This window comes from Watersipora subatra, chromosome 2 (assembly GCF_963576615.1).
Source record: "Watersipora subatra chromosome 2, tzWatSuba1.1, whole genome shotgun sequence".
NCBI lineage: Eukaryota > Metazoa > Bryozoa > Gymnolaemata > Cheilostomatida > Watersiporidae > Watersipora > Watersipora subatra.
The window spans coordinates 68,734,625-68,758,627 of record NC_088709.1 but is presented as its reverse complement, the minus strand read 5'-3'; the positions used below and the strand labels follow the sequence as shown (position 1 = coordinate 68,758,627).

General features: G+C 36.5%; 1 protein-coding gene across 2 annotated transcripts in view; it reads right to left on the bottom strand.

Moving 5' to 3' along the window:
* The window catches only part of LOC137387047 (gastrula zinc finger protein XlCGF57.1-like), a 210,073-nt gene that overhangs the window by 36,890 nt on the left and 149,180 nt on the right, over window positions 1–24,003 (bottom strand). The window contains exon 1 of one of the 2 annotated variants that reach the window (XM_068073332.1): window positions 8,157–8,279. The exons of the other annotated variant lie outside the window; for it this stretch is intronic. The gene's annotated coding sequence lies outside the window, so the exon portion shown is untranslated. Of the gene's footprint in view, window positions 1–8,156; window positions 8,280–24,003 lie in introns of those variants that run through there. 2 annotated transcript variants of the gene reach the window in all.

Genomic DNA, 24,003 nt, shown 5'->3' with positions numbered 1-24,003 from the left:
AGAATCGAGCATGCTTACTATCTTGGGTAAGGGCTGAGACATACGACTTGTTGTCAAACTTATTTGGCGCAGAGGATATTACAAGCAAGTCATTTACTGAGTTGTCGGAGAAACTTAATGAAAATTGTGCAGATACCATACATGTTCAGGCAGCAAGATTTGAATTTTTTCAATGTAAAATGAAGACTAGTCAGTCTTTTGTTGATTAGGCTGCAGAACTTCGTGGACTTGCACGGCACTACGCTTTCACGTGCAAAAGCACAGGCTGTGGCACTAGTTATGTTGATGAACAACTTTGTGACATAATCATTAAAGAGACGCCACATGCTGATGTACGTCGCCAGTGTCTATTTGATGATGATCCCTCTTTTAATGATGTTCTTAAAAAGGCTGCAGCATTCATCAATACCACAGAGACCAATAAAATTTTAAAGGGGGGAAATAGCTTTTCCAGCTATTGAAGAAACAGTAAACAAAATGTCAGGTCAGTACAATCAAAGATCGCGCCAAAATCAACAAACCAATGGGAAGCAACAAGCCAATGCACAGAACACAGGTATGTTGAAGTCTTGCCCTAGCTGTTACATTAAACATGACCGAAAAAATTGTCCCTGCAGAGCATTTGTCTGCAGGAAATTTGAGGTCAAAGGTCACATTGAGGATGTCTGTATGGCTAAGACAGCAACACAAAGTCAGACAGAACCGTCTGCTAGGACAGATGAAAACTTTATGTTAAGTGCGCTCACTGATGCAAGTGAACCTTATTCAGTACATGCAGTTTTAGATAATATTTTCCAACGAGTCAATAGAAAGGTTTGGATCAAAACTGTTGTCGATGGTCATGATGTAATGTTGCAATAGGATATAGGGGCTACTTGCTCTATAGTTGACTTGCAAGGCTACCAAAGTCTTAGATCACTCCCCCCACCCTCTTACCTGTCAGCACACAACTTAAAGCGTATGGGCAGAGTAAAGAGTTACAGATTAAAGGGCAATGTTCAGTTAGTGTAAAGGTAGGAGATGTGATAAAACAAAACCTCAAACTTCTAGTTGTAAACACAACACAAGGTTCAAATCCTTTTGGTCTAAATTAGAGTGACAAATTCGGTCTCTCGCAGCAGGGACTAGCTATATTGTCACGGGGTAGTTGTGATGTTACCTGTACCGTCACAGGAAGTAACTCTATTGAATTAAGGGACAAAATCGCTGCACTCTCCTCTAAAATCTCTGATGTCTTCAAGGCAGTACTTGGTCGATGTAAAAAGCTAAAAGTACCAGTACGCTTAAAACCAGGAAGCACACCAAGCTTTTCTAAACCTTGCGTAGTGCGATTCTATTGGCGCCAAGCTGTAAAAGAAGAGCTAGATCTATTAGTTAAAGCTGGTGTTCTGGAAAATGTGGACTTATGTGATTACGCTGCTCCAATAGTAGCAGTTTCCAAATCAAATGGAAAAGTGCGTATACGTGGTGATTTCAAGATGTCAAATCAGCAAATATCAATTGATCAACACCCATTACCAAGCCTTGAAGAGTTGCTAGAGAAGTTGAGAGGCGGAGTACACTTTTCCAAGATAGACCTGACAGATGCCTACATGCAACTAGAGTTAGATAATGCAAAGAAGTTGTGTGTCATCAACACTCAATTTGGTTTGTTTCACTACAACATGATGTGTTTTGAATTGGCATCAAGCCCTGCACAGTTTCAGCAATGCATGGACTCAATAATTGCTGACTTACCCGAAATTGCAGCATACTTGGATGATCTGATTGTCACTGGTAGCAGTGAGAGTGAGCACTGGTCTAATCTCGACAACCTCTTAGTTAGACTATCGGAGTACGGGCTCCGCATACAGAGAGAAATGCGAGTTTTCAAGAGCGCTGGGTCACTAAATACCTAGGTCACTTAATAGACAAGAACGGCAAGACTCCCTCGACCTCTGCAATAGAGGCTGTTGAACAGCTTCCACGACCACAGAACTTACAACAGCTACAGGCGTTTTTGGACAAGATCAACTACTATGGCTCATACATTGCTGACCTGTCTAGCAAAGCAGCCCCCTCTACAAGTTTTTTTGTGAAAATGTCGAGTTTGACTGGACTGACGAGTGTGACAAGGCCTTCCATGTTCTTAACACTTAAAAGGCTAGCGACGAGAACACTCGTCCGAACGGTTTCATCAAGGTTGCCTAGCGACGAATATACTCGCGATCAAGTCACAAGATAGTTTTCTTACAAAATGGTTTTCCTAGGAAATCATAATTGACCCAATCATAAACTAGAAGCCTTTAGTATCGGTCCTGTAGCTGTTTCCTCTCAGTCCCGCGATTTTACAACCATCCTGCGCTTTGGAAATTCCAGTATTGTAACGCTCGTATTTATTTCAAAATGGCTGCTGCTCGAAGAACATCGCGTAGATCTATGGAGGACATTTTTCAGGAAATTATCAATGATAGTGGGAATGAAGTCGAGTCAGATAGTGACAGCGATGAAGGTAAGTATTTTTAGCTTTCATTTATGAGTTAGAACCTTATTTTAGTCGTCATAATGAACAAAATCTCCGTACAAATTACGTAGAAAAAATAGAATAATATAATAATACGATAAATAGAGTGACTAGTAGTAATATAATAAATATATAATTTATAAATAGAGTAACTAGCAGTAAATATAATATGTATACAGTTGATAAATAGAGTAACTAGTAGTGATATAATAAGTATATAATTTATAAATAGAGTAACTAGCAGTAAATATAATATAATTGATAAATAGAAAGACTAGTAGTAAATATAATAAGTATACAATTGATAAATAGAGTAACTAGTAGTAAATATAACATATTTGATAAATAGGGTGACTAGTAGTAAATATAATATATATAATTGATAAATAGAGTAACTAGTAGTAATATAATAAGTATATAATTGATAAATAGAGTGACTAGTAGTAATATAAAAAGTATATAATAAATAAAATACAAATTTATCATTAGATTACATTATATTGCTCGGCATTTGAATTTTTTTACTACCTTATGTTTGCTTCTCTTAGAATGGGCACTGGAAGACCTGTGTGTGCTACTTTGTGTTGATTGCTCAATATGCATACCCATATATAGAGTATACAGTTGGAGATGTCACACTTGATCAGGACAGAGAGAATAATTTTAATGGTGCGCTATCAGAATTTGATGACAATGCTGACCCTGTTATTCCTACTGCATCTGCTACTGGTGATGGTATGTTAGCACAACTGTGCTTTCATTGTGAAATTCATGATCCTGCATGATTCCTTTGTTGAGACGAATTATTGTTTGTACAACTGCTTGATGTCGATCTACATGACTCATCTATGAGCAGACTTTCAATAAATTCTGTGTGCTCTGTTAGGTGTGAGTCCAGTAGGTACTAGGAGAAGAAGAGACAGAGGTTTTCATGCTCATGGTAGAAGCCATGGTACCAGAAGTAATGCAGGACGTGGTGTCAGGAGCACAAGAGGACGGGCTGGTGGGGCAGCAGCTGAGTTTGTTTGGGTAAATCCTTCTCCAAGGCAGTTGGACAGGTTTGGTGGTTCCACTTCAGGTCTGAACACCTCAGAGCTAGCTCCTGGCTGCTCAATAATGGATTCTTTCCGTGCAATATATGACCACACATTCTTTCAGCTACTAAAAAGTGAGACCAATCGTTATACCAATCAAACTCTTACTAACACTGACCGAAAGATATGGAAGCCTATCACTTTTGATGACCTGTACCAATTCTTTGCTATGGTAATCCACATGTGCATAGTTCACAAACCTAACATAGAGGATTACTTCAGCACTAATGCTGTCATGCATTCCACATTTCCAAATGCTATTGGCCTAAGTAGAGACAAGTTCAAGCGCATCCTGAGATACCTACATCTAAATGACAATGAAAATTATGCCAGACGTGGTGATCCTAACCATGAAACCTTTGTATAAAATCAAACCGTTCTATGACCACTTGATATCCAAGTTCGGTTTTTTGTACAAGCCTGGTGCAAGTATCACCGTTGATGAAGCTATTTGTCCTTTCCGTAGTAGGGTGCATTTCAGAGTTTACATGAAGAATAACCCTAACAAGTATGGCTTGAGAGTAGAGTGTCTATGTGAATCCACTACTGGCATTGTCTGCAACATGGAGGTGTATACAGCTACTGGCGATAACAAGGTAGAAGGGCTGCTGACACGTGTCTTGGGTCCATTTTCTAACAAGGGTCATAGAGTGTTCATGGATAGGCGTTACAGTTCACCTGTAATATTCAAAAAGTTACGGGAGAAGGATTTTTATCCTGTTGGTACAGTAAATAAAAATCGTAAACACCTTCCAATAGAATTCAAAGATAAAAAGCCCAAAAAGGGTGAACACATCGCCAAGCAGTGTGGAGACATACTGGCTACTATGTGGAAACATGTTCGAGATGTATACACATTGTCAACTGTAGATGAAGATGCCATGATCAATGCTAACACTCAAGAGCCTCGGTATAGCAATCATGAGACTTTGAAGGCAGCATCAGTAGTCACATAAAACAAGAACAAGGCAGGTGTGGACAAGCACGATCAGATGGCATCTTATTAACCTTTCAGACGCAGGCAGATGAAATGGTGGAAAAGCTGTTCTTCTGGCTCTTTGAAATGGGCCTTATCAATTGCTACAAAATGCACCAGATTTGTAATCCTGGGTGTAAGTTAGCTTCTTCTAGCTATCTGTGTTTTCTTGCCAACGAGTTGTCTACACAAGTTGAATATGTGACAACACCATCAGCGGTTCAGTTACCAGTGAGGAACAGACCTGGTGATCACTTTCCGATCCGCATACCGCCTACAGAACATAAGCAGTTGCCTACACTTTGTTGTGCACACTGCTCATCTAAGACGGGTCTTGATGGGAAGGATCCAAGAAAAGAAACCTCTTGACTATGTAAAGAGTGTTCCTTGGCTCTGTGGGTAGCTTGCTTTCATCCATACCATCGCCCTAACAGCCCTAACAATAATTTTTTCATATTTTATGATCTATGTTTTTACCATCTATGTTCTTCTTGTATTCTATAATCTTCCATGCTATTGTAAATTGTGTCAGTACTTTTGATAAATGTGGTAATTATGACAGTAACTATAGCTTGTGTTCTACAGTATATATAATAAAGTATACAGCTAAATTCATACTGAATTCATTCTGCTAGCATATAAATTACGTACTAGTTTCATGTGCAACTTGGGACTTGAGTTATACAGACTGTGTGTCTTAGACTTCTGTATCAGAGGTATAACTTTTGGTACCAATGGAAAGAGGAGGCTTTTGGCTTTCAAATGATATATAGAACATAGTAGTAAAAGCAACAAAGATGATCGTGCTAGTAATGCACAGTAGGGCAAAGCACCTAGCTGACTGAGAGGTGTTATGTAATAGCCAAGCAGCCTTGAAAGTGTTAAAGACAGTGTCATCAAGGCTACCAAACTTACCAATTTTGACCAGAGTAAACCGCTGGTTCTAGCAACAGACGCATCTAACTATGGAATTGGGGCAGTACTCCTACAAAAGGAAAATGGAGCTGAAAGACCACTAGCACATGCACCAAAGACATTGAGCGTGCATCAAAAGAATTACTCACAGATAGAGAAAGAAGCGCTTTATAGCATCTATGCAGTGACTAAGTTTAGACAGTATCCACATATATGAGAGACGTTTTACGCTCATTACTGATCATAAACCCATGGTTGCCTTGTTTTCACCAGAAAAAAAATCCCCGTTTTAACAGCTCAGCGACTGCAGAGATGGGCCCTCACACTGACGGCTTATCAGTATGACATCAGGTACAAACCTACAGCACAGCACGACAATGCAGATGGCTAGTCCAGGTTACCTATAGGGGCTGACCCAAAGTTTGACCATGATAAAGAGAAGGAGAGCATTGAGGTCTCACATATAATAAAAGAAGAGCTCGATCATGGTCCCATTGATGATGAGGCTGTTAAACAAGAAACCATGAAAGACACCTCACTACAGATAGTGGAAGAGTGGATACTGAATGGCCTTTGGTCCAATAAGCTTACAGCTAGCTATGGACATTTTTGGCCATATTGGAATATGAGGGAGTCTCTTTTTGTTTATGGGAGGCTGTGCTTTTGCAACGTGATGACACTACGAGAGTTGTTATTCCACAGCCTCTGAGGAGTAAAATGTTAGACTTGCTGCATACATCACACTAGGGTGTAGAAAGAGTCAAACAGCTTGCTCGTCGATACGCATGGTGGCCTAGCATCAATGCAGACATAGAACAGCTAATCAAAGCTTGTGAACCTTGCCGAATCTGTGCTAATGACCCAGCCAAGAAGTACCCAAGTTGGCCGTCCGTCAACTACCATGGAAACAAATTCATTTGGATTATGCAGGACCTTTCAAAGGTCAGATGTGGTTGGTTTGTGTGGATGCACATTCCCGATATCCGTACGTTGCTATGCTAGACGTAGGAACAACTACTTCCAAGGACACAATTGACGTGCTACGACAGATATTTGTAAATGAAGGTATTCCTCGGACTATTGTTATGGATAACGGCCCACAATTTGTGTCAAAAGAATTTGCCCTGTTTTGCACCATGCATGGCGTTGAACATATAACATACCCCGCTTTCCATCCTGCATTGAATGGAGAAGCGGAGAGATTTGTCGAGACTATTAAGCAATCTGTAGAGAAAAATTGTGCAGGAGGGGAGAAAGTGAAGACTGCCCTACAACTGTTTGTAACCACATACAGATGTTTCCCTCATCCCTCTTTGAACTGGAAATTACCTGCTGAAGTTCTACTTGGACGACAGCTGAAAAATACTCTGAACTGCCTAAAACCAACTCAGACCAAGAAAACTCTTTCACCAGATCAAGCATCTTCCCAATCATCATGGTATGAAGTAAACTCTTCGGTTTATGCATGGAACTGTACCTCTGGACCCAAGTGAATACCTGGAACGATGATTAACAGGCTGGGTAACATACTGTTTGCTTTGCGAACAGACTGTGGTGTATAGAGACGATATGCCAATCAGCTACAAGCTAGACTTCAAGTTAATGATACACCGACCAATGAAAATATCATCACTGCTTCAAATGATCTTAACATCCAACCTGCCCAATCTGTACCTGATGAGAAGGCAGTACAAAGTCCCAGATATCCTACTTGTAATAGAAGACGACCTGATTACTTTGACAGTTCTAAGTCCTAGCAAGGTCACGACTAACCATGAACTCAGAATAGTGAGGGAGATGTGTTACATATTAGCTGTGCAGTCACGCTTTCTTTTAGCTGTGCTATAATCACATAATTGTCTAATGACCCATAGCATGGGCTTGCTAACTAAGTCAATTCCTCTATGCGCTTCTTACCTGTTAGCTGTGTTTTCTGGAATACAATACTTCTTGTGATAATACAATACAACAGTAGGCAAAGGTGGTTTCATTCTCTTGAATGTGTCTTTTACATAATCCACCAGGACTAAGTGCGAAGAACATCTGCACAAAATTTCTAAGGATTATTTGCATTATTTTTCATGTTATAGTTGTTTTAGGTGTTTTAATTTTTGTGTTTCTAGTCATCAATGTTTGGTTAATTACTTCCAGCTTATCAGCTAACAACCAGAAGGGCATTAGATTACCAATTAATATGCCAAACAGGTACTTAAAGTGGTAAGCTACTATAGAACCTACTCTCTGCTACCTGTTTACACAAAATGGTGTGTGGCAACCAGACTATTTCTAGCAAAAATGTTTTTACCAAGTTAGTGATATGAAAAAAAGCACCGACTCGTATAAAATACAGCACTCAGGTGTTTCCCAGTGTACAACCACTTGCTTCGACTGACCGAAGTAAACAAAGTGAGACTGGTTCGGGTCTAGTCAGTCCCCATCATCTAATAATATAAGTGTTTCATTCAGTTTCTTCATAAGTTTAAAAACCTAATAAATAAATGTTGAATTGAGCGTATTGTTTATCACACATCATAGTAAACTATTGTTTTATGTAAATAATCAAGCTCGGATACAGTTTCTATGCATACAAATTAGGCAGAATATTAACAAACAGATTTTTGAGCCCTACAAATATGTATAAATAATGTTTCGTTAAGCTAAAACTTACAAGTGCAATACTTCTATTCCGATTGAATGGGTGCAGGAATTAGCACTAGAATAACGAGTGGTTGATAATAGCAGAAATCAAGTGTATATATTGTGGATTAAATAACTATATCTATCAACTGCGATAGTCCAGCAATTGGCGAGAAGAGGAGAAATACAATGACTGCAAAAGTTCAGCGTTCTTATATCTTGGCGGCTAGTTTTTAGTCATAGCGTGAGTTCCTATATGCGTCTAAGCAACTTCGTTGCGCGTTGTAGCGCCCTGATCTTGACCCACTGGAAGGGATAACAAACATAATTTTCTGATGAATGTGAATTTTTACCTTATTTGCTTTGTGCGATTTATTACGTTAAACAAAATATAATTTATTTCTTACATCAGGTAAATAAGCAAATTAAATGTTTAAGAACAAAAAAATGGATGTGCATCCACATAGAACTGAGTATGGAGCCTTTATTCAACCGCATATTTTGCGAAAAACGTAGGGGTAATGCAGTTGCGAAGATGAATGTTAAACGGAGTCGCCACTGCGAGCGTTGATATTCGATCAATCATCTAATCGCGAGACACGTAACGTTTTACCTGCTCCGTGATTGTCTTACGTGAGGGAGACGCGTGTCTCCCGCAATTGTGACAAACCGAAAACAAGTGCACACGCAGGACGCAATGTCTATGACATTGAACTCAGAGCAGATCTAAAAAAGATAACGATTTGTGCGTTTCTAGCCACAATTCCTAACTCAGTTGCGGAATGTACACAGAAGAAAATATTGGCGCCTACAATATAACTGCGCGTTCACAAGGTCGTTTATACGGAACTACAAAACTGCTAATGCTAGTTGTACTACGTAGTTGCAGTAGGCTGTTGTTGTAAATGGTTTTTAGTATACTCTTGAATAGGGTTTGTACATTGATGCTATTATTATTACAAACTATTACGTATATACAACATTGCAAAGCGATTATTTTTATATGATTACCGCAGGTTTTGGCTTGCTCACAAAACAGTTATACTTTTTCTTCTAATTACAATTGGTGTTAGAACCTAACTTTTCAGCAATTATTTGCCTGGCTACAAAACAGTTATATTTTTATTAAATACATGTTAGAACCTGACTTTTCAGCAATAATTAGCCTAGCTGCTAAATAGTTATATTTCTATTAAATACATATTAGAACCTTACTTTTCAGCAAATATTGGCCTAGCTACAAAACAGTTATTTTTCTATTAAATACATATTAGAACCTGACTTTTCAGCAATTATTAGCCTAGCTACAAAACAGTTATCTTATTTCAACTTCATGGACTTGAACGGCAAGTATTCACCTGGCTACATAAAATTTGTATGACTTCATACAAACTGAAGCTTAGAGTTATGAGAAGGTATTATCATTGCATGTTGTATGTAAAAGTTATATATTATTTAGACTTACATAGCATCTCTCCACGAAATATAATATGTACCAAATAGAAAAACCGTTGAAAAAGTTGAATACACTAAGTTGCAAAATTGTAGAAAGAAAAAGTACACACTGAGTACAGCTGAGTACACACTGCCTTGATGCATATTCCACTAATGCAAACAAACTGACTAGAATTACAAGATGGCTAAACTATATAAATACATGCAACATAAAAGTTAATATAACAGTAGTTACTACTGGGTCACGGCATCAAATAACAGGTAGCACACTATAATAGTCTCGTGTGAACAAACAATAAAATTTTGTTTTAAAACCTATTGAAGTTATGCTAGTTATCCGCATACATGTGTACATTGGAAAACATGTTTACCTATGCATAATGAATTTTTCCATACCAGAATATGCTGGAGAAGGCCTACCATTGTCATCTCCTGGAGTCAACTTCTTACACCATGACTCGTAAGCTGTTAGTACTGCTGGACTCAGTCTAATAAGTTGCCGACTAATGACCTGATAGTCAAAGTTGCTCTCTTTAAGATAATATAAAATGAAGCTTACGAGTCATGGTGTAAGAAGTTGACTCCAGAAGATGACAATAGTAGGCCAACTACAGCATATTATGGTACAGAAAAATCCATTACGCATAGCTAAACATGTTTTTCTGTTATGCTTTCCAATGTACACATGTATGCGGTTAACTGGCATATCTTCAATATGTTTTAAAACAAAATTTTATTGTTTGTTCACGCGAGACTATTATAGTGTATTCCCTAGTATTTGATGCCCTGATCCAATAGTAACTACTGTTTTATTAGCTTTTATGTTGCATACATTTATATAGTTTAGCCATCCTGTATTTCTAGCCGGTTTGTTTGCATTAGTGGAATATGCATCAAGGCAGTGTGTACTCAGCTGTACTCAGTGTGTACCTTTTCGTTATACAATTTCACAACTTAGTGTATTAAACTTTTTCAAAGGTTTTTCTATTTGGTACATATTGTATTTCATTGAGAGATGCTATGTAAATCTAAATAATATATAACTTTTACATACAACATACAATGATAATACCTTCTCATAACTCTAAGCTTTACTTTGAATGAAGTCATGAAACTCTTATTTAGCCAGGCTAATACTTGCTGTTCAAGTCCATGAAGTTGAATTAAGATACCTGTTTTGTAGCGAGGCTAATAATTGCTGAAAAGTTAGGTTCTAATATGTATTTAATAGAAATATTACTGTTTTGTAGCCAGGCTAATATTTGATGAAAAGTCAGGTTCCAATATGTATTTAATAGAAATATAACTGTTTTGTAGCCGGGCTGACAATTGCTGAAAAGTCAGGCGCTAACATGTATTTAAAAGAAATATAACTGCTTTGTAGCTGAGCTAATATTTGCTGTGAAGTCAGGTTCCAATATGTATTTAATAGCAATATAACTGTTTTGTAGCTAGGCTAATAATTGCTGAAAAGTCAGGTTCTAATTTTTTATTGTAATTAGAAGAAAAAGTATAACTGTTTTGTGGGCAAGCCAAAACTTGCTGTAATCATATAAAATAACTGCTTTGCAATGTAGTACATATGTAATAGTTTGTAATAATATTATCAATGTACAAGCTCTATACAAGAGTATACTAAAAACCATTTGCAACAACAGCCTACTACAACTAGGCAGTACAACTAGCATTAGCAGTTTTGTAGCTCCGTAGAAACGACCTTGTCAACGCGCAGGTATATTGTTAGCGCCAAAATTTATTTTTGTGTACATTCCGCAACCGACTTAAGAATTGCGGCTAGAAACTCACAAATCGTTATCTTTTTTAAATCTGACCGAATAGATGATTGATCGAATATCAATGTTCACAGTGGCGACTCCGTTTCACGTTCATCTTCGCACTTGCATTACCCTTTACGTTTTTGCATAATATGCAGTTGAAAAAATCTCCATACTCAGGTTCATGTAGATGCACAGCCACGTTTTTGTTTTTAAAATTTTATCCTGCTTATCGATCTGCTGTAAGAAAAAATTTCGAATTTGTTAAACGTAGTAAATTGCACAAAACAAATATGGTAAAACTTCACATTCAACAGTAAATTCTGTTCGGTATTCATTCAAGTGGGTCTAGATCGGCTAACTCTCACGCGCAACGGAATTGCTTAGACGCCTCTAGGAACCTACGCTATCACCAAATATTAGCGACCGTGATAAAAGAACGCGGAACTTTTACAGTAATTGTATTTCTCCTCTTCCCGCAACTCGCTGGACTATCGCCGTTGAAGGTTATTTAATCCACAATATATACACTCGATTACTGCTATCATCAACCACTCGTTATTCTAGTGCTGATTCTTGCACCCATTCAATCGGAATAGAAGTATTGTATTTGTAAGTTTAGCTTAACGAAACATTTTTATACATATCTGTTGGGCTCAAAAAGTTGTTTGTTAATATTCTGCATGTTTTGTATGCATAGAAACTGTACCTGGGCTTAATTATTTGTGAAAAACAATAGTTTACTATGAGGTGCAATACACTCAATACAACATTTAATCATTAAGTTTTCAAACTTGTGAAGAAACTGAATGAAACACTCATATTATTAGATGATGGGGACTGACTAGGCCCGTACCAGTCTCACTTTATTTACTTCGGTCAGTCGAAGCTAGTGATTGTGCACTGAGAAACCTTGAGTGCTGTATTTTATATGAGTCAGTGCTTTTTCTGATTAGCTCATATTTGTTAGTTTGCCTATTGATATTCAAGGAAACAAAACAGAGATATGTTTTCAGTTTGAGTCGTCGTAATAGTTTCCGTTTTACTCGGTTTGCAAATAGAAAATACTTTCAAGAAAAATATCGTAATTGCTACTCTGAATATGAACGATGGTCAATTTAGAGGACGTTTTAGATCATTTAGATTATGATGGCAGTGATTTTGAGGCCGACCAGACTGATGATCATCACTCAGAAAGCTTTTCTGAGTCAGATGATCAAGAAGATCAAGAGAATCATGAAGCAGTTTTAAATTTTTGTTTAGGACTTGGGACTGAAAAACGTTTTTTTCTTTTTGACGTTTGAGTTATTTAGTGTTATTATGATTTGTCTATGTACCTCTAGAGTTAGAAAACAGAGAATTACTTGTGTTGACAACATTATAGCCAATTCAGATTTTCATGATTACACAGATGATTAAAATAGCAACGCTGATCGGGGTGAAAGTGATGGTTTTGTAAGAGTAAGGAACATTGTTAAACATTGTTTTGGAGCACCTGGTGTGCAGCATGCAAAATGGGCTTTTATTTAGGCTGTTATGAAATAATTACTCATAAGCTGTAATTATTTTAATTATTTTTAATTATATCAATATTTTATTATTTAATAATAATAATATTAATTTTACAGTAATTATCCGTTTGCGTTCATCTAATGCAGTTTGTACACTTGAATTTTGTTATCGTAATTTTCATACTATCAGCTGCTACTTTTTTCTGATGATTTAAGCCATGCGGTTTATATAAGGGAGCGGCTATTCTTTGGTTTTTTCTTTCACCGCTAGGGGGCAAAAACCGAAATCTTCGGTTAATCCACTTTCAGCTGTGAAAAAATAAACGAAACAATGCCTAACAGTACTGTTCCATTAGGCACTAGGTTAAAAAGCATCGTTTAATATGAAACAGTGCTGTTAGGCACTGTTCCGTTTTAAACAGCAATGTTGCTGCCGCTTTAAAAAGCACCGTCCTAAGTTTTCGGCCTATACAAAGCTGTTGCCTATGTATTGTTTTATTATCGCTTTTGGAAAATAAAGCAGATGTGGCTTATACAGGGGTGCGATGTATAGTCCGAAAAGTATAGTAATTTGTTTTTAATAAAACAGCTATAACATGAAAAAAGAATGAAAAAAAATCCTTTAAAAATTTGTGCAGATGTTCTTCACACTTAGGCTCGCTGGGACACAACAATTTTCTAGGGACACAACTCCTCCAGTCGAGTTACCATACATTGTTTTGGAGAAGGATTCTTTTTCAAAGTTGTGATTTGAACATGCCATTGCTGTTTCTATTTTCTTTTTCACACAATTTCTGATGTAACTGATCAGTTGCATTGTTATGCTGTTTCATTATCAATTTCTGCGCTTTTTGGTATTGTATCATAACCTTCAATGCTTTCGATGTTTCAAGAGCAAAGCATACGAAATGTTTACTTTTAATTTTGTATTTTTATCATTATAAATAGTAAATCATTTGTTAAAATTAAACACGATCTATATCTACCTGTTTTTATTTATTGTATGCATTATACAGTACAGTTTATGGTGTAAAATGATAAAAATACTTTACCGAAGTCGTTAAGTCGACTTGGAATGTATTAAAACTTACATACAGAAGTTCTAGTGGGTAAATTTGTTTCGGATCTCGAATAACTCGGTTTTCGAACAGCCTTCTGGAATGGATTGTGGTTGAGAACCGAGTTTCCACTGTAGTTGGAATCTTCACATTGTTAGCTTTCAGAAAATGTATGTATTGTCGAGGTTTAATTGACAACTTTTCAATTTATTAGGGATTAGACTCTTGCCTCAAATAACTCTGAAATAAACAGTCGTTCGAGAAATGTTTATGGTCAGTACTCAGGTTAATAAGCAAATGAGCCTTACTAATAGAAATGCGTAATTCGAATACCAATTGTGAATGAGTTCTGCGTTTTTAGTAAGCTAAATTGGTTTAAGCTAAATATTAAGTTTGTTCTGTAGCATCGCAAAAATGTAGCAAACCGAATGTGGTACGTGAGCTGTGAGCTGCTACGTTTGACTTGAAGTTTTCAGTTCATACTGTACTGTACAAAATAATGATGCGTTACATTGCGGATCATAAACACTAGGTAGGTATTTGTTACTTTGTGAGCGTGGTAGTGGATTTGAACAATTAAAATAAGCTTTTCCGTCACAATATCCTGTTTTTAGGTCGAGCCAGCCGATTTTACCATTACATAAATAACATCTAGACTCTAGACAAGTCATTTGATGACTCATTGAAATAATTGTGGGTTATTCTATTGTGCAACTGACCAATAAATTAACACTATTGTAATCTTACATATAGAATGTTTATGCTAGAGATAGTAGCCGATTTTCTCAGTTATCTTGAATAAAGCTAAATCATTGTCAAGGCGGATAAATGACTGCCTTTACTTTCTTCTTCTTTTATAATTTCTCATAATGTACTTCTTTCAATGATTTGTTGACTTCTAAAACTGAAGTACATTAATGTTATGTAAGCGAAGTTGGTTGTTCGAGGTTTGATGTCGCTTCAGGTACCTACCTTGGCGGATGTAATACTTAAATGTTTGCATGCACTGCGAGCGAAAGATCTCTAATCCGGAAATATATTGTTATTGGTTAAAGCATTTAAAAACTAGGCCTAGCATTCTTTTTGCAACCATTAAGGCACTGCATTTTACATATTTCATCCAATGTTGGTCCAGGCTAGTTATTTTTCTAGTTTTGGCCAATTAGTAAGCAGTTATGCATTTACATTATTGGCCCGATTTGTATGAATTTTAATAATTCTATTTGAAGGACCGCTTGAAGAAGTGTTTCATTTGAACATGGGTTAACATGACCTTAATAATGTTGTTGACATGTCATTTTTGTTGACAGACAATATGAGTGAAGTTCCAAGAAATTCCTTACTTCCAGCAATGATATACAGCCCCCCAAGGATGGCCGACGGCTATCATATGGGCGGGATTTAATGATGGAGCTCTGTTAGGATTGTGCTAGCCTGGGTTTCGGAGCAAACAAAACTTTCGTGGGTGTCCTCTCGTTGCCTTGTTAGGTTTTGGAAAACACGACTCGCTGTTATCGTTTCACTAGCTCATTCAGTCAGTAGACCCCGCGGTTCACAATAGCAAACCTTGAATTTCTACAATGTAGGGGTGGTACCTAACCAAAATAATGGATCCATGCAAAATAAAACATTTCAAATTACCTACTTTTAGTAATTTTAAAATTGGTAAAGGTCATAGTATATGCTTAAAGTTGAATATAATTTACCCAAACAACGGCCTTTTTTTCTAGTTTTTGATTAATATTTTGCCACCCCTAATATAAAATGACAAAGTCATTCTTTGTTTTCACATTGTTTTACCTGGCCAATAAGATGGGACAGCAGGCAAAGCTGTGCAGTGTAGTTTTCATACTCAAAATCTAAATGCAAAACCGAATTTTGGCTATTTTACGATTGTGTCTATTAATATCACTAATGCTTGCAAATGGCAATTGACTGATCATAATGGTGACAATATTGGGATACTGTATTTATTTGACAACAAAATGAATTAAACAGATAAGTAAAATAACCACTATAGTTCATAATATTTGTAAATTTACAAGGGGCTTTATTCAGCATATTTGTTTGTTCGGTTGCCGTGTTAGGGTTCATCCCATCAGAGCTCCATCATTAAACCCCGCACATATGAGAGCCGTCGGCTATCCTTGGGGGCTGTATATCATTGCTTCCAGTTTACATATCATTTACCTAGCGAATAGTGGATCCAACTTTCGACACATTCGGTGTGCCCACCTACGCACCCTATTTTTCCTGCATTTTCTTCCTTTGCACACTTTTGTGCTAGCCAAGGTCTGTGGTAGCCAACACCTATTTCAACCGAATTGCTAGTGTACATTTTTGTCATGAAAACAAGTTATGGTTTACGATCTTTAAATGTGAAACACTGGATTACTTTAATTATTTAAACATTTAGCTTTTTATATACAAGTTAATCTCTCTGCAATTTCAGCGAAAGATAGTTGCCATCAGTGCATGGCATCATCGATGTTCACAGCAGTTAATGTTAGAATTTTTATTAAAGATGATGTATTTTAATTAGTATGGTTGCCTTTTACAGTTGCTATTGAAGGTGAAGGGAGAAATTTTGTGACTTTCTGAAATTATCAGTGATTTCAAGCTTCATTAATCAGCCATTCGACAATGGATTTGAATTCTTTTTACTCTCAACAAAACATTTTAGTAAAAAATTTCATTAAATGTTTTGTTAACATCTTCGCTAACGTAACTAAGCAGTAATTAAAGAATTTAAAGAAGCAGTAATTATTTTTAAATGCTTAAAGATTGTTGAAATATTTTGGTAACACAAAGAATTCCTTTATAGTTACAAATTTACTGTATTCTTTAAAAACATTTTCATTTGTAAATACTAAATATATTAACTAAATCTCCAAAATTAATATACGGTTACTACTTGTAGCCTTTTCTTCTTTACGCTAGCCTTTGAGTAACAGAGACATTACTTCATACATTGTAATTTTTGAAGGGAAATGTAAATAAGTTCTCATAGTTGTCATCTCAGAATTTTTCTCAAGTACATTGTTGCAATGCTTTGTCGTCAACACTGGAAAAAACCACGATTTTTATGAAAAAACCAGGTTTTTTGGTTTTAACCAGTTTCTGTGGTTTAAACCGGTTTTTATGGTTTTTATAGTTTTAACCAGGTTTTTGCAATTTTAGTCTAGTTAACATCACTTACTATAGCTGCATTTCTGAGTATTGAACATACATATGTGTAATCATCTGTTAAAGATTGTACTGTGGGAGTACAACGTGGAAATTTCAGAATGAGTCTTTAATCAAACAAGGTTGATGAAATACAGAGCAGAAATCTTATGACATAAAGTGAATATTTTACATACAGCTCTATGTATAAGTAGGAATTTTAATCAAAGTGATTAGACGTGTGGTTGTGTACAGCAGGGCATAATGCAGATGCATTGCTAGTGTTTGGAGCAGTGGCAGATGACTCAACTATCACTTGAATACTAGCACCACTGTCTAAAATGGTGTTTTCAGCTTGACATTTTGCTACGGGAGCTTTAAGCCTATCTGCGTGACCTTACGTTACAACAGCACACCTATAAAATTTTGCCTTGAAACCTTTGCCTTTTGCAGTTCGAGTGAAAAACTGCCAGATTGGATCCTGGAAATTTGATACGCAACTTTACCTTTTCAAAACACAAAAAACGTGATAAACTGAATTCTACCAATCCAACTACTTTGGCTTTTGCCCAATAAATGAATTATTAGTTTGCAAACTTAAGGCTTTTGCCCAAAATGATTTTATTGTTCTGATTTATAATTATCATTAATTCTTTCTCACTGGCCAGACTTGAGAAAGTACTCATTCAATATTAGAGACGATGGTTGGACTAGTATATTTTACACGTTGTTTTATATTTCACTAGTAGTAGAAGTGACTCACTTGTGACATGTCATGCCTTTTACTTTGATAGTTCATTCTTCGGTTTTTGCAGTTCATGGAATAGCAATAGCACTGTGCACCTACACCTTTCTCTCTCCTACATAAGTTATTGGTAGTAATCTCAGTAGTATGTTCCTTTGATTTAGCGGTGTATTCATGATCTTCCATAACTGTTAAATCTGAAATTAAATTTCTTTCTCACATTGAACACAATGAAGTTAACTCAAACGCTACCTGAAATTGGCGTCGGCCGGATTTCCGTACTCGCAAATGACCTTTGCTTTTCCAGGAGTTTTTAGTTCAATGGTTTACGCGACCTTCTCGGTACACGTTGACAGTAAATATTAATTGTGTGTAAATTACTACGCGTTAACCGGAGATGACGTGATCTTTATGTAAAAACGATGAATAGGCTATGTATTAGAGGTGTTTACTAACCGGAGATTCCTGTTAATGCGCCATAGATACCTAGTAGCGGCTAATAGTCCGAAAAGTACGGTACTCTATAAAGCGGACAGACAGATAGATAGATGGGCAAAGATTGCCGTTTATATAGTAGATTAGTAAAGAGATCATCATATCACTTGATAAAACCAATTGAAAATGAAATTCACTAATTCACTGTTGTGCTAGGATTTTAGGTAGTTTCAACTTGAGCTTTGACATCAATTTACTACTGCGTCCTGAATAAAATTACACATCTTATAACTACATATATTTGCATTTCTATCACACATGGACCACTAGGAGCTTAAAATATTATGTTTTTCGCGAAAAAATAATGAAAAAACCATAAAAACCGGGTGTTTTTGACTGGTTTAAACCGGCTTTATACCGCTCGGTTTAAACCATTGGGTTAAAACGAGCTAACCCTGTTTTTCATGTGACGATGCTATATGCAATTTCAATTATTTCTTGTACTGCTGCTTGTTAAAATGCTAATCATGATGAATTTATGAAAATATCAGGATAAAGATGGCATCAATCAAATTGTGAATAAAACTATAATTGTGAACGATATTAACACCAAAGCAGATTCAGTAGACCCTTCTACATATAACGTAGACGTCATCTATCGTAAATTTCACTTATATTAAAGAATTTATGTAAAGTTTTAGCTTTGTGTTATGTAAAAAGTTGTATATAACGTAAAAGAACGAGTCGGTGTAAATTCTCAAGTTTGATTTGAATAACCTGGTTTCAACAGCTTTAAAAATATTGTTTTCTCTCTTGTCACACTTTGGAAAGAAAATGATGTATGGAGTATATTGTATGCACTCGAACCTTCCCAGCTGCTAGAGCTCATGGCACGCTAGACTAGCCTAGTGTGCCATGAGAGATTGTCAGGTATGCTGATGAATCAACAGAATAAGTAGCTAAATTATTATTTAGAAGGACTTAAAGGCAGAACTTTGATAATGCGGATGTTGGAGTGTTGGTCCACCAATCTGAGTGTCAGTGAATTGGAGTCTTGTTGAAATCAATTCTTCATCCTAATCTCTAACATTGGCTTTACCAAAATGGGCGGACACACTGGCACCCTGTTAAGATAGTAACTATATATACTTTTGTTTTACTTTATTTCTGAAATATGCAGTATTTTTTATTTATCTTTCCACTATAGACGTTTCGGTTTAGAAAAAAAGGTAAAAAGTGAATTTATATGGACATTGGAAGGTGTGTGCTCCCCTTGATTTAACACAAAATTACTGTAATCATGATCCCCTTAAACAATTGTTGCCTCTAGCAAACGGAGACCCGCAAGCGGTTCAAACTGCAATCTGAATGTATACAATTTTCTATTATTCCGTTGATTTTATCCGCTATTTCATATTTAAGTAAGAAATTTTATTTAATTTAATGTATGGTTACTCGGTTTCATATTTTGTAAACCTTGTTTCTATTTGTGTCAATTTCAAAGACACTTGAGCGAACAATTTTAAGTTTTATAATTTTCATTCTCACATCTTACTTTTATTGCCTATTGGCGCTAGATATTCTACAGATGGCTTTTACTGCAGGTTGCACAGCATGCTTGTTTACTAAGTCAAATTTAATTTAATGGTCAATATTATTATATACATCATATATATCGCTATCGCAACACTTTTCAAGTTAGAAAAGTGAATCAATATATAGCCAGAAATATGTATGAAAACGAAATGAATTGAACTATGATAGTGAAATAATTTAATGTTTTCAACTGTTTTTGGAATTTTGCGCCATTTATCCTCATTCAAACAGTTCAGTCATCAGCATGAAAACAGCAAGTTGGAAGTGGTGAGGCTGATTTTAGCTTTATTAAATATGTTGAGAATGAATAAATTGACTCATGGTCAAAATAAGAATTTTCAATAATTTTAACCATCTGTATTATAAAGAATAACTAAATAATTAATACGTAACTGTTCAGTTATAAGTATTTTGTTTCATTAGGCGTTTTTAGCCTTTACAGAATTTATAACACTGATAAACTGATTTTAAGTTTCTCCACATTTGCTCCTAATTGTGTCAAGTCTACTACTCTTGAACAAACAAATTCAACTTGTATTTACAGTCGTTTAGGTGTTTTCATTCTTCATGGTGAAGTTTTATGTTCCATTTGTCGTGCCTCTTTCTGTGTAATTAGACAGAAAGCTAGTACAACGATTCTAACCACCAGCCAATAACCTCCAGATACATTTGACCGCAGCTGTCGAAAACCATGACAAGGTATTAGAGACAGATATAATGGTATGTATGGATGAAGTTATAGCACTATGACAACTTACGTTCGCTTATGAAATAGTCATATTTCAGCCAAAACAACGATAGTTCACAAGTAGCCACACACCGTTAGAGCAGCTGCATGATTGGATGCAGGATTTTATTTGTTCTTTCTGACTCACAGATAAACCCATCATTTGTGTAAAATACAGTTAAATTGAACCTTGAGATACAAGTTTAATGCTCGACATCATATATTCGAAGAGCATCATACTTGAGTAACTTCCAATTCCATTTAGCAAAACCAACTTCTGTGTTAAGGTACATAATGGGCGCGCGCACACACACACGCCCATACCCAAGCGCCCACACACAAGCGCGTGTATGGGTGCTTGTATATGGGCGCTTGTATATGGGCGTGTGTGTATGGGCCTTTTTTATTCATTTTTTGTCCAGATTTCCACATCCAGTAGCATAGGACTTTTTTACGCTAGCCAAATCTACGCCTAGATTTCTGTGTCTATACTAAGCTAATGCTTAGTATAGACAAAGAAACTTTCTGGAGTGGTTCTCAAATAATGCTGGAATACATATTCAATGATGTCAGACAATTTCATCAGTCTGTTGCCAACAGGGTAAGTGAAATTAGGAAGACAACTGAACCTACACAAAGGAATTATGTTTCGACAGAGTTCAATCCAGCAGACATAGCTTCTCGTTGAGTAAGTGCTAAAGAAATCATTGATAGTGACATGTAGTGGAATGGGCCTCCCTTCTTCAGAGACCCCGATGCACTATATTTTATTAAGAAAAGTCGGGTGAACACTTCAATTAATCAATCTGGCCCAGAGGTGCGAAAAAAGGCATGAGTTACCACGACTACTTTCAACACACAGAGCATAACGAGAGAATTCACTCGATTCAGTAGTTGGAAAAAACTACCGCATAGCATTGCTGAAGAGCTTTGTCAACCAGACAAAGTGGACGTGCAAAGAATTGAAGACCACTGGTCTGAAAGAGGCTGAAGTACTTGTCCTAAAGATGGCACAAGCAGAGAGTTATCCTATGAAGGAGGAGAAGTCTCTCATCAAGCTCAACCGTAAGATTGATGACGAAGGTATAGTTCGTGTTGGTGGGAGAGCCAGGGCTTCAACATTGAGTTGTCAGCAGAAATACCTTATCATCATTCCTAAGCACTCTCACCTAGCATATCTTTTGACAGTGCATTATGATAAACAAATATCACATTTAGGAAAGAGAAGCACACTCGCAGCAATTAGAGATGCTGGAATATGGATGGTAAATGGAACTGGCGTGGTAAAGCGCGCGATTAACCAGTGCGTAGACTGTGTTAGACTAAGAAAGGCACCAGACACACAACTTATGGGAGAACTCACTATAGAAAAAATGGAAGCTACTCCTCCATTCACAAACATTGGAATTGACACCTTTGGACCTTATTACGTGAAGGACAAGCACACAGAGCTCAAAAGATGGCGACTTATGATAACCTGTCTCTACTGTTGAGCAGTTCATATAGAGTTTTGAGACAACATGAGCGCAGACACTTTAACACAAGCCCTGAGATGCTTTATGGCCTTAGGGCTCATTCAAACAATATATTGTTACAATGGAACTAATTTTCTTTGATCAAAGAATGATATTGAAAAGCAACTAGAGGTAACCAGTATGGAAACTAAGCAATATTGGCTAGAGAACCGCATTCATTTCAAATTTAACTCACCTGAGCCAAATCATCAAGGAGGAGCCATGGAAAGGATGATTTGTTTGGTTAGAGCAGTACTCAATGCAATGACCTTGAAGCTGAGAAATAAACTAAACACCAAAACCCTAAGAACTTTTTTCTTATGAAGCAGGGAATATCATCAACAGTAGGCTCCTGACCGCCACCTCGACAAGCAATCCCAAGGATCATGTTATTACACCTAATCATATCTTGACCATGAAATGTCAATCATTACTGGCACCATCACCGGCAAACTTCACCGAAGATGATTTGTATAGCAGAAAACAGTGGAAGATAGCCCAAGCAGCAGCAGAGGAGTTCTGGAAAACATTGAATACTGAATATCTAAGCAGTTTCTATAGCAATTTGTCAAAAATGGACAAGGACGAGACAAAATTTCAAAGCAGACATTGTCAAAGGCAACCAGGCAGCTAGAAATGATTGGAAGCTAGGTAGACTGACCGAAACTATTGCAAGCTCAATCGGCTTGGTACGCAACCTAAAAATCAAAATTGAAAACCGATTTCTTGATAAAAAGGGTTACCCATGTGGCCACCAACTGCACTGCAGATGTCAGTACACAGTGTAGTAGTTTTGCTGAGTACTTAGATTAGCAGCTATATATTATGTAGGATTATTCGCTATCAATAAATTAGTGTGAATTAATCAACAACTAATGAACCAGACACTAACGAAAAACAAAACACCTACGTATTACGACAAATGCAAGAAATTTAGATGGGAATGTAAGAAAAGTTGATTAGTTTAGCATTCTTGGAGTTGATGCCTAGTCAAATTGGCCTAATACGTGATGACCAATGATAGTTGCCGGCGTCAAGTTATAAGCTAAGGTTTTGCTTACCTCATAGCATGTCGTTTTTCCCAACATCTGTAGAAGGCAGCCAGATTTGAATCATTACTCTTAATTATTAAGCTGTCAATTGCTAAGGGATTATTTATTAGAGATTACAGGTTAGTTGCATATGCTGTTTTATTTTATTATACCATGTTATATTGTTTCTTGTCACATTTCATTTGATTTTCAGTACTTTTAGTTGCTATCATACTGTAACTGTCCATATTTTTTTGCATTCATAGTTATTGTGCTTAGCAAGTTGGTATGAAAATGATACTGAAATATTATTTCAGGTTCCATGGTAAAATAAAGATTGTGAACCGCACACTTAACCAGTGAAATCTCTCTTAGAATCCTGAGTGAATTCAATATTTACACCAAACTCTACAATACCTCTCCTTGCAACCACCTGACATCATCTCACCTGCAAGTCCCTCATTTGCCCCATTTGCATCTTTCCTACGCTGACACCTTCCCTGACACCTCACAACACCGGTTTAAGAATACTAACAACAATACTCTCAATGAATCAGTTTTATCTATACTCGGGGATAACTAATTTTAAGAAGTTTTTAATTTTGACAACTGGGTCATGTTGTATGACGTAAACCGGCCTGTAGAGTATTTGTAAGAAATATTGTTTATCCTTCCAAACTGCTAATATTCTACTTTTACTACATAATCGCCTCGCTTCATCATTTTCTCACAACTGCCTTCATCTCGGGCATCATGTAGGCCCCAAAATCCCAATCATATGACAAAGGTGGTGTAACAAATACATCAAATTTTTTCTATTTTCACTAATCTCTACTACCTGAGAAATAATAGCATTTCATTGACTA